Raw genomic sequence first — 15,501 nt, forward strand, 5'->3', positions numbered from 1 at the left:
AGAAGGGCCTTTGTGCTGTGCCACTCCATGGCTAAAGGTGGAAGGGCAAGTGAGCATGCGAGGCAGAGTCGAAATCCAGCTGGACACATCCTTTTCATCAGGAACCCATTCCTATGTTGACTAACCTGCTCTCACTATAATAGCATTCATTAATTATGGTCCTCTTGCAAGTCCTGCCTCTCAACACTGTTAAAATGGCAATTCCAACATGAATTTGGAGGAGACATTCAAACCATAGCAGGAGTTAAGAGGCTGCTAAAGCAAAGGAGTCAACATTTTTTTGGTGAGAATTGAAGAAGCAGAAAAATTGCACAAAGGGTTGCAGAGGAGGCCAAACATAGCAGTACCTTGAATAAAAGACTTCATCTTTGGAGACAGAATCTTGTTTTTGCTTTTTAAATCATAATACCATAGTCCAACTTTATTCATGGGGGATACCTTCTGAGACCCCCAGTGGATGCGTAAAACTGAGGATGGTACTGACCACAATCGCTATCAATTGAAACACATTTCTGTTCATGTCTTCCACCTACAAATTTAATGCCTTTCCATCTTTATCTTTTTTTGAGAGAAAAGGAGGGGCCTCACTTTGTTTGTTTGTCACTCAGGCTGGAGTGCAGTGGTGTGATTATTGCTCACTACAGCCTTGAACTCCTGGGTTCAAGGGATCCTCTCACTTCAGCCTTCTGAGGAGCTGGAATTACAGGCATGCGTCACTGCACCTGGTGCCTTTCCATCATACCTAAGCACTTATCACATGCTGTGGCTATAGCTTTTGCAGTCTTAGAAGTGACAGCAAAACTAGTACAAATTGATTTCCCTTTCTCACAATTTCACAGATAGATTTGTTCTTACTGTTAATCTTAGCAAACTCAGCATACAATTTTTCTTTTTCCTTCGCAAGTTGAGAACTTTCTTCTTTTCATTTAAAGGAAGCACTTTTTGGGGTTTTTTTTGGCATATTCAAATTGGAAGCATCACTACTTCTGTACTTTGGAGTCATTGTGAAGTAAAATAAAGGCTACTTGAACACAAGCACTGAACTATTATTACAGTCGATCTCTTAACTGAAATGACTACTAAATAACTAAAAGGCAGATAGCATCTACAGCCTGAATATGCTGGACAAAAGGGAGAATTTTAATCGCAGCCAGAATGGAGCAGGATGGTGTGAGATTTCATCATGTTACTCAGAGTGCAATTTAAAACTTACAAATTGCTTATTTCTGGACTTTTTCATCTAATATTTTGAAATGCAGTTGACTGTGGGTAACTGATAACTTGGAAAGCAAAACCGCAGATACAGGGGCACCATACCTATTTATTTCTTTATAATATTTCTTCCTAATTAGAAAGGAAAGTTCACAAGATGAAAATGTTTTTCTGGGCACGTTGATAGGTCTGTTTCTGTCTTCTGATTAGCTCCAAGTGGGGGACACATCTTTGTCTCAGCTTTAGAAAGCTTTGCACCTATTTAAAGGCAACAGGAAGAATTTCACTCAATATCATGTTACATTGATAATAATGTTCCCACAATAAACAACAACCCTAACACATATCATTTTAGTACTATCATATTAGCAACAACATAAAAATGATCCATGATGTTACAATTTCTAGTGCTTATTAGAAAATATAAGCTAAAATTTGGACTACCAGAAAGCTTACTCAGAACTTCAGAAATTAAAGATTTTTTTAAAAGCCACTTGCAATGGCTATATAGAGCCATCTGTATGGAAGGGGGAAAAACAGCTAAGACTTCAGTTTATTATGCTTATTATGAAAGGCATGCTATGGACTGAATGTTTGTGTCCCCCCCAAATTTGTATGTTGAAGTCTGGATCTCCAAGGTTAATGGCATTTGGAGGCAGGACATTTAGAAGTTAATTAGGTCATGATGGTGGAGCACTCCTAAATGGTATTAGTGTCACTATAAGTGGAGGAAGAGACCAGAGCTCTCTACTGTCTGCCATGTGAGGATACAACAAACAGTTGGTCATCTGTAAACCAGAGAGTGAGCCCTCACCAGACACTGGATTTGCCAGCACCTTGATATTGAACTTGGAATCCTCTAGGACTGTGGAGAAACAAATATTTGTGTTTTAAATCACCCAATCTATGGTATTCTGTTATAGCAGCACAGACTCCCTAAGATAGGCATCTTGTTTAAAGTATCTTTTACCTTTCTCCAGAGCTTGGCCTCTAAGAGTTCTAGGATCTTGAATCTAAAGACTTGTAACTTTGAACTATTATTTTTATATGCATTTATTTTATCCCGATAGAAAACATGAGGTTTCCAGATCAGAGAAAAGACCAAGTATTTATTTATAGAACATCACATGAGAATTCCCCAGGCCCCAATCCTCCATGGGGCATCATGGTGAAGACAGGTGTCATCTGAATTTTGGAGCTTACATAGCAGGTACTTGCACAGCTGCCACTCCTGTCATTCAGAGAGGGAAAGAGAATGAGAGAGAGTTAACACTTTTATTCCTTGGCATGTAAACAAACCCTCTCTATAAAAAAAGCCAGGTTCCCTTGTCCTACTACCCTTTGAAATGTAAACAAATGACTAAATGACTCCAGGAGAAATAAGCCAGCGAGTCTTTCCAGAGATGTACTTTAATTTCCAAGATTTACCTTTATCTTCCAAGACTTATTTGCCATTCAGCAACCCAGGCTACTAGTACTCTCTTGTTTAGGAAGCCCTAACCATACAGAAACAGTATAATAATAGTTGCTTCTTGACAGTAACAAGCTTATAGTGCAACTTAAATATCACAGGTGGTTCAGGATTGAGTATAATCAAAACATTAAAATGAATCTTTTGGTCCATTAAGAAGACTTTGCATGTAAAGAAAGTTTTGCTGCAGATGCTGAGAAATTCTACTGTTGCAAATCTACTATATTTTTCTAGGAAGCTCATGCTCCTACCCTCTGCAATGACAATTTCATCCTTCTCTATCTCTCTCCCCGAAGACTTTCCATCTAGCTCCACCCACCATTTTATCTAGTGACCTTATCTCATATATCACTAATGAAAATTCAAGCCATTAATAGTGTACATCTCATCCTGCCTGGAAATCCTGCCATTTCCAAATAAACTCATATATTTTCCCTTTCACCCATCTCTCCTTTCTCTGCTACTACAGCTAATTCACTACATATTCTCTGAATCCCTTTCACTTTGATTATCCTAAGGATATTCCCTCTTCAGGAATCTTCTCTCTTTTTGGCATATTCAACTTTTTTCTCTCTAATACTTCATTTCAATCACACACCATTCGTCATTGATATTATATCCGCCTTCAATTACCATTACTCTTTGTTTAACTTCTCAGAAATGTTATCTATACATTCTATTTCCATACCCATATCTCTTTTTTGAAGCCTTCAAGTCATTCCATTCTTGCTTATCTTCATAAACAGCAAATGTTTCTTCCAAGGTCACTGGACACTTTCATTTTCCAAATGAAAGTTCTTATTCTGTATGATCTACCAGTAGCTCTCATCGAAGTTAATGTTTCCATCTTTGAACCATCTCCTAGGTGTCCAGTGACCTTATTGGATATCACTTATCTATCGTCTTTCCTTATCTCCTCCTACTAGACTTTAAAACTGGACTTCTATAAAACTTGGTACAGAACCACATTCTCTTGCTCTTCCTATCTCCAGATAATTTTATTAATTGTCAGGGCTTTAGATATCATTTGTATTTTGACAAATTAACTTCGTTGAAGGTATCTCCTTGATGCTGTGTATCTTCACTTTGATATTTTATATTCACTTGAAATGTTTCCTGTTTCATCTTTATGTGGGTATTTTATAAATGCCTTCTCTCCCATCCCTGCCAACTGTTCCTCCTCCAATCTTCTCCAACACAGAAAATAATCCACCCAGCTGCTCAAGTAAGAATCCTGAGCATACCTCAAGTCATGATTATTTAATCTGAGTTTCTCCTAAGGATTTATTGTATATGCATGAAAGACAATAAATAATGTGCTTAGAACAATTTCCAAGTGATTAATTATGGCTGCATGTCAAATACAGAATAAAATGACAAAAGTCATACTTCAATGGTCATTATCACTAACTAAACACCTTAACACCTTTTTGCTTTTATCCAGAGCTGCATCCACTAAAATAAGTTAATATTCTACCTTTACAGACCCCTTTGGTAGAAAAAGCAGGTTTACAAGCCTATCTGGGGCTTACCCTTATAATGACTTCTCTAAAATATCACTAATCAAAGGTATTATGCTTTCCTGACAGTTAGGATTCAGAGTGGTAAGATGTTCCTTATCTTAAAAATAAACATATGCCAGAGAGTGCAATGGCAGACAAGTCCAAAGTCAGGTTAAATATATAAATATAAAATTATATATTTACAAAATCTTTTCATTAACCCATCGAGAAGAACCACATATTATTTATTATAGATAATAAAAAACATCTCAGGGGTTCATAGGTGTTGGAACACCAGTGTTTTGGTTTTTTTTTTTGACCCTAGACAATATGTTGCCTCTGAATTATTTTGAAGACCAGGCTGTTTATTTACACCAAGAAAATTGAGACATTTTAACTATATCAGAACTTGGCAAAAATTTTGAAATAATACATGAGATTGGACTTAAACAGTACTTATGGTAATAATTTTAATTTTTAAATTCTATTTTAATAGTGAAGAAAGTCTGTTAACTTTTTTAAATAATGCCTATGTTAACAAATAAGAGTTTCAGTGCTTATATCTTGCATGCAAAGTGTAAAATGCCTTCTCCCCTCCTATTTAATTTTTGAAGAACTTCTGGTTTTTAAAAAGAGAATTAAAAAAATCAAAATTGTGGACATAAGTAATGTGTGACTTCTCAGTAGTCAATCCATTAAAATCCATCTAGAATTTTAACAAGGATTTCAGTTTAGTGAACATTTATTGAGCACCTCCTATTAACTAGCACTGAAAAAGGTAACCTCACAATGTCAGTGTTAATAGCATACATGATACAGCCCACCTGCTGGCTTTCTTGGCAGGCATTGCTAATTTTTAACTAGAGTCTTCACAATTCAGCTGCAGGTTTTTTGTTTTGTTTTGGTTTCCCTAGTCAGTTTCAATACAGGTCACTTTCATGCCAGACACATTATATTTACCATTTTAGTGTTAGCAGTAGCAAGATCTGTGAAGAATCTGAGATTTTATCTTACTTGAAAGCTAATAGATTATCCTGTTAGCAGTTCATGGATGTGAGATATGAGACTCCTGGGTCAGAAACAAGGACTTTATTACTCATGGCATAGCAAGTAGGATGAACATCAGCATATTTTATATTGGTTCCCTGAGACCGAATCCCCATGAGGCATTGTGAACAGGGCCAGATGATACCTACACATGTGGTTGGTTGTGTTAGAACAGAAGAACCCTGAGTTTAGGGAACCCAAAACTTTTATAATGAGAAACAAGCATGCCTGCCCTTTGCTTCAGATGGTGACACTATTTCTATCTTTCAAGGTTGTTCCTACATAAAAATTCTTGAAAAGATATTCTGTAACAGGGTCAGTCTGTACCTCTGCTCGTAAGACAAGTAGAAGCCCAGAATACTCAGGCAGAATTAACCCCCAACAAGCAGATAGAACATTTTACCTCTTTAAATGAGACAGGAATAATATAGGGTGGTCACAGGAGAATAAAAACTTCCAGGTGGCAGTTTCACGTAACTAGAGGCTACAGGCTGATAATACCCTGAAAAGCAGAGTGTGGACCAAGCTGGCTAAGACTGACTGGACCCAACATGGTGCTGGATTTGACTTAGGTTTCACCTAGGACCTCAGTATATGTTTATTAACATACTAAATCAGATACCCAACAGCACCATGACAGTTCTGAGAATACCTATAGTTAGTGTTAAAATGAGTGGCACTACAGTTCTGAGAAATCTCCACCTTTTCCCAGGAATCTTCATGAATATCTATCCCCTTGGTTAAAGAAACCCATAAAGGTAGCAGCTCCAAACCCTTCTGTGAGTGACTCTCTCCTGCATATGCCTGCACTCCCTTTCTTGAGTATGTACTTTTTGCTTTGCAATAAATCTCTGTACTTCCACTGTTTTCTAACTCATCTTTGAATTCCTTTTCACAATAGTGTCAAAAGCCTGGATACCAGCTGGGGGTCAAGATCCCAGAAGCATTTGGGGACCTTCCCCAGCTCACCAGTATCCAGTGTGAAGGCTAATCTCAGGATTTAATCCTCAACATATATCACTCATTCTTCAGAAATAAGTAAGGTGATTGAAATTGTTTCAACTTAGCAGATGAATTAATCAAGTCATTTCTGCATACAACTAAGAACCAATCTAAGCAACTAATTTAATGTGAACTGATCAAAGTTAATAATCTTTAGTTTTCTGTTGGTATACAGGTACTGTACATCTAGATTAGGGTCAGGTATCTTTATGGTATTAAAGAAATTAATCAGTATAAAGATCATTTTAACAGCTTCATTTATTCTCTGTGCTGACCAGTCCTGCTATTAAATATAGATATCAGTTTTGTTCCCTTCAGATATTTATTTGTTCTCTGCAGATTATTTCTCTTTAGACATTGTATTTATTTAGTATTTTTAAAATATTTTTATAGATATTTTCCAATATACACAAAAGTAGAGAGAAGAGTATAATAAACCATATGTGTACATCACCCAGGTTAGTCAATTATTAACTCATGGCCAATCTCATTCTTCTCTCTTTCTCTACTACTCACTTCCCTTGGACTACTTTAAGAAATCTCAGACATTGTATCAATGTCTTTGGGTGAATTATTTTCAAGATAAGGCATTTCTGCTCTTCCCCTCTTTTTTGCCTATTCATTCTGATAAGTTTATTCTTGTGTGTGTGCCTATTTGGAAATTTGCTTACACAAATTGTATATTTGAATCTTGTTTGGGTCCTTGACATGCAGGTATACTATGCTGTATTTCTGTTTTGTTTTTATTCTTTAACAGTAGTTTCTTTATTTTTATCTATGAAAATGTAAGTCTCAATATGATCAAATTTGGGCACCGAGTGAAGAACGAACTTCTGTGGCTTCTTTTCCTTTTCCTTTCTTTCTTTCTTTCTTTTTTTTTTTTTTATAAAGACAAATTGGGTTAATTTCCTTTTAACCAATCAAAAATGTTCTTATGCGTTCTTCATATATTCACTCATAAGATATGTGGCTATGAAATTACTTTAGATTTGCTAGAACAACTTGTATATGTACAAATTCCTATATCCTCCTCTAACTAATCATTTCATCCAAGCGATGAATCATTCTTCTTGTTTTCCTGCAAGCCTTTCCAGTTTATCTACAGCTTTACAAATGAGTTGCCAGAAGATGAAAGAAGAGCTTAGGCTCCAAAATAGAGCTGTCCCCATACTCTGTAGAGACCCAAGTTTATATGCGGAGAAAGAAAATTCGTTGCTAGTAGAGCTTCCAATTTGGTAGAATTCTCCAAATTCATATCTCAAACATACAAAGTAGGGTTTCCTTTAAACTTGATAGGATTCTCTTAGGAGACAATGATTTGTCTATTACTATTTAGGTGCTAATTCTTAACATATGTACATTACCTTAAATTTGTGGTTCAGATACTCTAGCTTCATAATGGATAAGGTAACTGAACTGTGGGTAGGATGAACAGGAGATGGTGAAGCAAAAAGGAAAGCATCTTTATTTAGGGCTGAGGTTGTTGATGGTATCAATCGCCATAAAGTAAATAAATCTGTGTAAAACAAATCTCTCACAGAGTGGAATTGCTAAACAAGAGGAAAGAACCAAGGAAGCCTGAAAGGTAAAAATGAGTATATCCTGGGAGCTCAGGATACAAGTCTGGAGTAGTGACAATTCCATGGTGCCTGCCTTAGGGAATCAGATAAATTTTAGGGAAAGAAGAAAGTCATGGCTACTGCAGCCTTGCACAGCGGCACTGATGTGTGGCCATCACAAGATCAAAAACAAAACAAAAATGTTGGTGGCCTTACTTTGTTAGTGTTTTTAAAAATCTCCTGGTGTTGTTTGGTTGGTTTATAAACAGCTGCTCTGGATGCTGCAATTCTTTTTCTTGTGAAGCATAGCGAGATCATTAAAAAAATTTTTTTTATTTTAGATTAGAAGTATATGTGCAGGCTTCCTACACGGATACATTGTTTAATGGTGGGGTTTGGGATTCCAGTGTACCCATTGCCCAAATAGTAAACATTGTATCCAATAAGTAGTTGTTCAACCCTCACCTCCCTCTCAACCTCCCCTCTTTAGAGTCCCTAGTGTCTGTTTTTTTTCCATCTTTATGTTCATATGTACCCATTGTTTAGCTCCTACTTATATCAATAATTTTAATGGCATGCTCTAGTCACTGAGTGAAATATATTTTTTTAAGTTTTCAAAGTATTTTCATATGTACAACTGTTAAGTCCCTAGAGAGAAACTCCAATAAAAATTATTTTACATTTACAAAACAGTGGCACTTTAGAGTATGACTTAATTTCCTCCTCTCATGTCATTTTAGTTAGGAATTTTAAGAAAATGCCTTTACTTGTCCATACCATTATCTTTGGTAACATGTTATCTATAGCACACCTGTTGTGCATGATTCATGTGTTAATTATACTTATTTTTTTCCTAGCTCACCACAGAAAACACTCCTGAGATGAACATTTTTCATGAAAATCGATTAGCATTTTAAAATCTCATGTGTTACATTTTTATCTTTTATTCCTTCTCCCAGAAAAACACAAGATCTTTAAATAGAATATTAAAAGCTTCCTTTTTGGAGAACATCAGCAGTATTTCTCCAATAGCTTATAATAATACTATGTAGGAAAGAACAGTACACTGAATCACAGTCTTGCACTGTTATACAATCACTTAAGGTCAGTTACATAAGGAAATAGATAAATAAAGCAAAAGGAAACTTGTATCACATTTGTGAAAAATGCCAAGCTACATAGAATGGAACTGGCACTCAGTTAACAGTTGGCTTTATTCAGGGTCTTATTGATGACCCATCAGCCTTTCAGGCTATTCATGAAGTAAGCTCTTTTAGGTTACTTATGCCTGACGATTACAGAGCAAATAAGAGAAGAAATTCATTTCTAGTAATTAAACATGATCTTACTGATTTCTTAAAGGCTTTACTAGGTCTCAAGATCTTGAAATGTCTGACTTTTAAAAAATAAAAGTGAAAATCCAAGATGTGAAAGAATCCATTTAAAAAAATAACAATTTATTAATTTCTTTCAATTTTATTTTAGATTTGGGTACATGCACAGGTTTGTTACTTGGCATACTGCATGATGCTGAGATTTGGGATATGAATGAAAGGATCAGTTTTGATAGCTCCCTCTCTACTGACATTTTATGAGCAGTGAACTAGTGAGGAAGAATAGAGACATCACTAAATTTGGACTTAGAAAGTATGATCTTGGGTCCCAGGCTTCTCTTATTCTGCGATTTTGGACAAGCCCCTACTTAACCTCTTTGGTCCTCAGTTTCTCTTTATAAAATGTAGACAGTATTCCCTGTCCATGTCAAAGGGCTGTTAAGCAAGCAAAATGAGACAATACATGTTAAAGTGCTTTATAATAGAGTGTTACACAAATATAAAATGTTTCCATTCTTGAGTTTATTCCTAATAAGGCACATAAAGAATATATTCTGGAGGAATAGGGTTTGGGTAGTCAAGAATTTGGACATAATCTTTTGTAAGTCCTGCTCTTGATCATGATGCTCTCAGGTGCTAAAGGGATTAAGTTAGACACTTACAGAGGTATAGTTTTTTCAACAACTTACGTACAGTTCTCAAGAGATCATAACAATTGTTCCATCTCTTCAACAATCTGAAAGAAAAAGCCATGACCCTTTGTTTTCTAAGGGCCAAATATAGGCCATGTCACAATTAGATTTCGTTTAACTGTCAAGAACACCCAATTTCACACACAATTAAAAGAGAATCTCGAAAGATGCTTAATGGACTGTTTGTTGGAGGGGAATATTTAACCTTATACTGATTGTATTTAAATCACACGTTTTGTTTAGAATTCAAGAGGGTATTATTGGGGTAGTGAGAATTGAGGAGAACAGGAGATTCTTTAATTGCTGCAATTCTTTATTTACCTCCTTTCCAGGGTTGTGCAGATTGATTCAATGTAGAGATCAAAAGCAAAACCTTTATAAGGCATATAAACTGAAATTACTTTTTCACCAACCTAATAGTTTATGTCCATTTTCAGAAGGGCAAGAGGGGAACTTTAAGAGGCTAAATGACATATTAATTTATTGCACTGAAAAGTGGGATCTTGGCTGCTTATCTTAAAGTTGTATCTGACAAATATAAAATAGAGATATAAGACAGTTAGAGGAATGGTAGCAAAAAAGTTCCCCCACTTAGTAATGACCAGCTAAATATTCATGTAGCAAACATTTGGCCTGAATTATACTGATAATTGCATCAGTCCTCTATTTGACTTTGCATGTATAAACAAAGACTGTTACATCTAATCTAGACATCAGAACCATGTTGCTGAGCGTACAGCTATTCATGTGCTTTAAGGCACTGAACTAAACATCCCATTAAGTCTTTGAAGGTTTAAGAATGGAACCACTCTTGATTTGGTTTACTTTCATCCTTAACTTTCCATGCAAACAGTACTCAAAAGAGCAAACAGCAGACTGACTGTTGATCTCAGTCTGTGTTCCAATTCTAGTTGCATATTTGCATCAACAGTATCACATTACTGAGTTAATCATTTTCGCCTTTTGCCAGGTCAAAATATTAATACTGGTGTTTCCTGGAGTGGCACATAAGTAATTCAATAAACACAAACTAATACAGATACAGAGGATCAGTGCCATGTCTCTGGTTCCACCAAACGTTGAATTTCCCAATAAAGAGCTCATGATTAGGCTGTGACTAAATGAATGAGCTTTGTAAAAGAGTACAGATCTCAAAAACTGTGGAGGCTGCATTCAATTACATTTGTGAATGTTAGGAAACTGTCAACTGCCTTTGGAGTCCAAGGAGAGAGCCAGCAGCCACCCTTCTCACCACCCTGGGCTTTTCGTGAGAGCGGCACTGCAATATCATCATCCTGGCTTAGGGGAATTGGTGTGCAATAAGCAAGAGGCAGGACTAGGGAGTCAGGAAGGTTTGAATCCTCATATTGCTATTTACTACAAATGATGTAACTCTTTGGAGCCTCATTTTACTGTGTGAAATGGAAACATGAGTTTTATTTGAAGTAAGTGAGTGAACATAGGTAAAGTGCCTAGAACAATGCCTGGCCCATAAATGGCATTCAGTATACACACTGCTTCCCTTCTCTCCCGACAGGTTCCTGGAGGCAAAGGAAAAGGGATATCTGGTGAGGCAGCAGAGGTCTAGTTCATCCACTTAGAGATCATAGAGTCCTCCAGGTCACAGGACTGGATGCTGAGATCTGGGTTTGGGTCCTCCATGGGGGTTCATCTAACCCTCTTCCTCTACCTCCTGTTTTTTAGTTTGCAACTAGGTATCAGGTGACACCAGGACCTATCAGAAGTGCAGGCGTCCATTCAGTTGCCTTAAAGACATTTTTCACAGTCTTGTGTCTCCTGGAGAAGGATCCTTCATTATTTGTGTCCAAAGAATACTGCACCTCAAAGGAAATTTAAAAAAATGTCTGAAGTTGTTCTTTTAATAGATGGTGTAAGAAGTGGGATTTATTTACAGGATCTATTTCCTTAAAGTTTCAGTTTGATCATGTCACATTTAGCATGAGTGACTCCATTTTTGTTTGGCCTAGTCTCTTGGGGTCTGGTACATGAGCTTTGTCCAAAACAATGGCCTCTCATAATTGTGTTAACAATTGGCAGGGCTCTCCTATCTTAGCTGATACCTGGCCTGAGGATAATACTCTGTAATCCTTAAAACTTGGAACATCTCAAAGGCTTGCCTGAGTTCTCACTTTTTGTCTCCCTACCACATGGGAGCAGATCTCCTGGGCCTTCACTTCTTTGTGGTCTAGGGGAGGACTGGGAGTATAGTTTGTTGCCTTATAATTTTGGGCCCAAAGGGTATACTTCTTAAGGGACTTTGGGAATGATGATGACTGACACATTGACTGAGCTCATATTTCAGGTAAAGTTATATTCTCCATTTCAGAGAGTGATCTTGTTTTCACAAAGGTGAATGCTGCAAACATATAATCAGCATAACATTGAAACAGTAAAGTAACAGAGGTTATTTCTGTCTCAGAAAAATATCATGTGAATAGATTCCTAAACTAGAATGGTATATTTGGAGGATAGCAATAGCTGAGTGTGGCTGAAGTCCAGGGTGGTGTGGAAGAAAATTAAATGTAAAGTAAGTTGTGATTATAAAATAAAGAATCTTAAACATAATGATGGAACTCCAACAACTCCAGCCATGGGCTCAGGGACAGAACTCCGATCTGCCTGGGCCTCAGCCCCTAGGGGGAGGGGTGGCTGTAGTCTCTGCGGACCAGTAAGAGGTGAAGCCAGCTGGACTTCTGGGTCAGGTAGGGACTTGAAGAACTTTTCTGTCTTACAAGAGGATTGTAAAATGCACCAGTCAGCACTCCGTAGCTAGGATTGTAAAATGCAGCAATCAGTGCTCTGTAAAAATGCACCAATCAGCACTCTGTGGCTAGCTAGAGGTTTGTAAAATGGACCAATCAGCACTCTTTAAAATGGACCAATCAGCAGGACGTGGGCGGGAACAAACAAGGGAATAAAAGTTGTCCACCCCAGCCAGCAGCGGCAACCCGCTTGGGTCCCCTTCCATGCTGTGGAAGCTTTGTTCTTTTGCTCTTCACAAGAAATCTTGCTGCTGCTCACTCTTTGGGTCCATGCCACCTTTGAGAGCTGTAACACTCACTGCAAAGGTCTGTGGCTTCATTCTTGAAGTCAGCAAGACCACGAACCCACCAGAAGGAAGAAATTCCAGACACATCTGAAGGAACAAACTCTGGACACACCACCTTTAAGAACAGTAACACTCACTGCGATGGTCCGCAGCTTCATTCTTGAAGTGAGTGAGACCACGAACCTACCGGAAGGAACAAACTCTGGACACACCAGCAGACTTAGTCTTTCCTCCTTCTAGTTCTGAGGAATCCAGGCATCCCAGGCCAGGGGGTTTCCCTCCAGTGAAGCACACCTCCTCTATCAAGGGACAGCCAAAATGTTCATTAAATGGGTCATGCTCCCTGTGCCACCCAAGTGAGACCCTCCAACAGGGGCTGTCAGACACTCTAAACAGGAGAATTCCTACTGGCATCAGGTTGGTGCCCCTCAAGGTCAGAGATCCAAGAAGAAGGAGCACGTACTCATCTTTGCTGTTCTCCAACCTCCTTTAGTGACATCTCCAGGTGCTGGAGTGAACCAGATGAATAGGGCCTGAAGTGAACCCCAGAAAACCGGAGCAGCTCTACAGAAGAGGGACCTGATAATTGAAAGAAAAACAAACAGAAAGCAACAACAACAGCATCAACAAAAAAGTCACCACAAAAACCTCATCCCAGGGTCAGTAGCCTCAAAGATCAAAACTAGACAAACTCATGAAAATGAGAAAGAATCAATGAAAAAATGCTGAAAATCCAAAAGGCCAGAGTGCCTCTTCTCCTCCAAACGATTGCAACACCTCTCTAGCAAGGGCGTAGAGCTGCACAGAAGATGAGATGGACAAATTGACAGAAGTAGGCTTCAGAAGATGGGTAATAACAAACTCCACTGAGCTAAAGGAGCATGTTCTAACCCAATGCAAAGAAGCTAAGAACCTTGATACGAGGTTACAGGAGCTGCTAACTGGAATAATCAGGTAAGAGAGGAACATAAATGACCTAATAGAGCTGAAAAACATAGCACAAGAACTTTGTGAAGCATACACAAGTATCAGTAGCCAAATTGATCAAGCAGAAGAAGACCATCTTACTGTAGTAAGACATGCAGACAAGATTAGAGAAAAAATAATGAAAATGAATGAACAAAACCTCCAAGAAATATGGGACTATTTAAAAAGACTGAACCTATGATTGATTGGAGTACCTGAAAGAGACAGGGAGACTGGAACCAAGTTGGAAAACACACTTCAGGATATTATCCAGGAGAACGTCCCCAGCTTAGCAAGACAGGCCAACGTTCAAATTGAGGAACTACAGAGAACACCACTAAGATACTCCATGAGAAGATGAACCCCAAGACACATGATCATCAGATTCTCCAAGGTCAAAATGAAGGAAAAAATGTTAAGGGCAGGCAGAGAGAAAGGCCAGGTCACCTAAAAAAGGGAAGCCCATCAGACTAACAGCAGATCCCACAGCAGAAACCCTATAAGCCATAGGACACTGGGGGCTAATATTCAATATTCTTAAAAGAATTTTCAACCCGGAATTTCATATCCAGCTAAACTAAGCTTCATAAGCAAAGGTGAAATAAAATCCCTTCCATACAAGCAAATGCCGAGGGATTTCATCACCACCAGGCCTGCCTTGCAAGATCTCCTGAAGGAAGCACTAAATATGGAAAGAAATATCCAGTACCAGCCACTGCAAAAACACACCAAAATATAAAGACCAATGACACTATGAAGAAACTGCATCAACTGTTGTGCAAAATAACCACCTAGCATCATGATAACAGATCAAATTCACACATAACAATATTAACCTTAAATGTACATGGGCTAAATGCTCCAATTGAAAGACTGGCAAATTGGATACAGAACCAAGAACCATCAGTGTGCTGTATTCAGGAGACCCATCTCACGTGCAAAGACACACATAGGCTCAAAATAAACGGATGGAGGAATATTTACCAAGCAAATGGAAAGCAAAACAAACAAACAAACAAGCAGGGTTTGCAATCCTAGTCTCTGATAAAACAGACTTTAAACCAACAAAGATCAAAAAAGACAAAGAAGGGCATTACATAATGGTAAAGGAATCAATTCAAAAAGAATAGCTAAGTATCCTAAATATATAAGCATCTAATACAGGAGCACTCAGATTCATAAAACATGTTCTTAGAGACCTACAAAGAAACTTAGACTCCCACACAATAGTACTGGGAGACTGTAATACCCCATCATCACTATTTGATCAATGAAACAGAAAATTAACAAAGATATTCAGGACTTGAACTCACCTCTGGATCAAGTGGACCTAATAGACATCTACAGAATTCTCCACCCCAAATCAACAGAATATACATTCTTCTCAGTGCCACATGGCTCTTATTCTAAAATTGACCACATAATTGGAAGTAAAAGACTCCTCAGCAAATGTAAAAGAACTGAAATCATAACAGTCTCTCAAACCACAGTGCAAGCAAAGGAGAACTCAGGATTAAGGAATACATAATGTAGATAAGGAGTTGATGGGTACAGCAAACCAACATGGCACGTGTATATGTATGTGATAAGCCTGCACGTTCTCCACATGTACCTCAGAACTTAATGTATAATAATAATTTTAAAAA

Source organism: Pongo pygmaeus, chromosome 14 (assembly GCF_028885625.2).
Source record: "Pongo pygmaeus isolate AG05252 chromosome 14, NHGRI_mPonPyg2-v2.0_pri, whole genome shotgun sequence".
Classification (NCBI taxonomy): Eukaryota; Metazoa; Chordata; class Mammalia; order Primates; family Hominidae; genus Pongo; species Pongo pygmaeus.